At 50.3% G+C, this 3,020-nt stretch overlaps 1 pseudogene; it reads right to left on the bottom strand.

The window, feature by feature from the left end:
* Positions 1-1,360: 1,360 nt before the first annotated feature.
* Positions 1,361-2,337, bottom strand: LOC100752279 (annotated as a pseudogene).
* Between the last annotated feature and the right edge of the window lie 683 nt (positions 2,338-3,020).

The raw sequence follows: 3,020 nt of genomic DNA, 5'->3' as shown, positions 1-3,020 counted from the left end.
ACACTCAAAGTTAGGTAAAAGAACAATGCTTGAGGTGGGGTTATGGCAAACACCTGTAATCCCCATATTCAGAAGCCTGATCCCGAGTTTGAGGCTAGCTGTCTGGACTACATAGTAAGCCTTGTTTAAAAACAAAAACAAAAACAAAAACACCCAAATACCCTTAATCAGATCCTATCATGTGGTTAACTGGCCAGCAAGATGGCTCCAGGATTGGGACCTTTCTGTCTTTAGTAACTGAACCACTTAAATCACCAGGTGATGCCAGCCAGAGACACCCAGAGAACTTTGGAAATTTCTAGCTGGGTCACTCACAGGAAGAAGACAATGGCCATTCAGTATCCACTGATGAGGTACATGGGCACCTTATCTCATGCTGTTTCCTCCCCTCTGTGCAAAGCATGCAAATGCTGAGGTGTGACACTCTCACACTAGCCAATCAGACATACAGAACAGTACACAGATCCCTTCTAACTCCCAGGGCTCATACTTGTGTCAATCAGAAGACATGCAGCTCTTCAACACAGGGCTCTTACTTCAAACCCTGTGCTCTTGCCGGTTATGAAGACTGTGACTGGAAGTACATACTCCCCATGTAACTCAGAAAGAACAAAACCCACTGTGGCCCATTCCACTTTTGTGGGACTACAAGCCCTCAAGCCACTGAAGCCAGAAGTGGGGGAGGAGGTTGCTCCATCAAGGCCCACTGAGGAAAACGGCACAGGGTCTCCATTAAACACTGATGATGGGACTGGAAAGATGGCTCAGCAGTTAAGAGCATTGGTTACTCTTCTAGAGGACCCACGATGCCCTCTTCTGGCTGTTGTAAGTACATGGTATGAGGACAGTATGTGGAGTGTAAACGATACACATAATAAAATTTAAGACACCAACTTTATTCAACAGAAACAATCCAAAGGAGCATGAATAAAGACAAAGAGCACAAACACTCTGTACAGTTAACCCTGAAACCAGGTCTCGTGACCGCCTAGGCCAGGATCTAACAATATAACATGCCAGGTCAATCAGAGCGTCAGTGTCCAAGCACGTGCTAGTACAACATCTGTGACGTGTGCCCACAACACCTGATACAGACACTCCAACTATACATACAGCTGCCTCAACTTCCAAACACTGAACAGTCAGCAGAGGGTAAGCCAGACTCCTGATGGGAAAACGTGCCAGACTTCCCTCTGAGGTTCCTAAGCCCCCAGGCTGTTCCAGATGCCCCCTCACAGCCTAGACCAACCGTTCCCCAGCACTCAGAACACTCCACCTCTGGCTCTCATACTTCCTGGGCCCCTGGGTAGTGGGGCCTGCCTAAGCATCAGTGCCTCAGTTATTCCCAAGTGGGGAAGGGTCAGGACAGGACAGACTGATTATCAAGGAAGTAATGGTACAAGTTGTAGCACTGGCTCCCTCTGAGGCCAAACTCTCTGACAAACAGCCTCTTCCTTAGCTCCCTGCTGCAGTCCTCTGGGGTGTCACTGTGCCAGGGCAGGCAGGAGTGCACCTTGAAGCCTCTTTTCCACAGGCTGCAATCAGCAGGCACCAGCTCTGAGGACTCCAAGATGCTCAGCCTCCAGAGGTGCAGGTCCTGCTGTTCAAGTGTACTCTGTAGGTGGACCATCCTAAAGCCACTAGGGTCCAGCAACACATGCCAGCACTGGACCTGGGTCCTCACAGCCCAGTGAGGAGGCAATGACAGCAGGACCAAGTGAGTATCAAAGCCATCCACAACAAGGTAGAAATTCAGGCTTACCAAACAGGTTCCTACTACCAAGTCCATGGGCCAGATGGGGCTCAACTCCAACAATACAGGTTGCCCAGGACATGGTTTCCCCTTGAAGATGCCCCACCAGGACAGAGGGGGTATGATGCACTGGTGGGGTCAGGAACTTAAGACACCCAATCTCCAGGGAAGGGCCTGGGTCAACTCAGTATCCTCCAGGCCCAGATCCAGGGGTACAGCTTCCTCAGGACTCAGTTCAGGGGGCACAGGCTGGGGTCCCTGCCATTTAAACCATGATGACAGAACCCGAGGCCACCATCCATTTATAAAGACAACCGGTGGCAAATATCCATAGCTCTGTACCCAGGTGAGCCCCATCCCCAGCCATGCATCTGGCACAGATACTTTGAGTTCCACGGGCTCAATTGGCCACGAATCCTCTCCCCAGTCTCCCATCTCCAGCATGTTCTTAACTACCAGGAAAGCTGCCTTGAGGCAAGCAAAGCAGATCTTCATCTGGTCCCATGGACAAGCTGGTATAGCCAGGCCGCATAGAGGCAGGACATGCCCTTGGCCCCGTGGCGAACGCTGACTGGGGGACACATGGCCAAAAAGCCTGCCTGCAGCTGACTGGACAGAGAGAGGAAGCCTTCACAGTTAGTTACCTGGGACTCCTCCCTGGCTGTGTAGTCTTCTCTCCTTATTCTCACACTGCCCTATCAACCTTGTGCCTTTGGGCTCTTGAACTCTTGAGCTGTCTCCCCTTCAGCTTTAGCTAGCCTTGCTCTTGCCTTTGGGCCTTACTGTTCAATTGTCAGCACCTGTGGGGTTTGAGCGAGCCATGTCTCCCATAAGACTGGGAATTTGAACTCTTGATTCCCAGCTGGTGGGGCTGCTTTGGGGACTTTAGGTGGCTCAGGCTTACTGGAGGAAGTGTGCCACTGGCCTTTGAGAATTCATATCCCTAGCTGCTGCCAGTTTGCACCCTCTTCTTCATCTTCTTGACTTCCTGCTCTGGCCCCCTATTGTCAAGCCTCTTCTGTCATTATGGTCTATCCCTTGGGAACCATAAACCAAAGTAATTTTTTTTTCTTCTGCAAGTTACTTTGGTCATGATATTTTACCACAGCAACCAAAAAGAAGTTAATATACCACTGCTGCCATTGTGCCGCTTCTGGGCTGCTTTCTTCCTGCTAAAAGTAGATGAGAAAGGACCACCTGAAAGCTGCGGGATGGCTCAGTTGGTAAAGCACTTGCTTTGCAAGCATCAGTCCCAAGAACCATTGCA

The sequence above is a fragment of the Cricetulus griseus genome, chromosome 7 (genome assembly GCF_003668045.3).
Source record: "Cricetulus griseus strain 17A/GY chromosome 7, alternate assembly CriGri-PICRH-1.0, whole genome shotgun sequence".
Classification (NCBI taxonomy): domain Eukaryota; kingdom Metazoa; phylum Chordata; class Mammalia; order Rodentia; family Cricetidae; genus Cricetulus; species Cricetulus griseus.
Note: the sequence above shows the minus strand (reverse complement) of the source record. Positions and strands in the feature narration are given on the sequence as shown.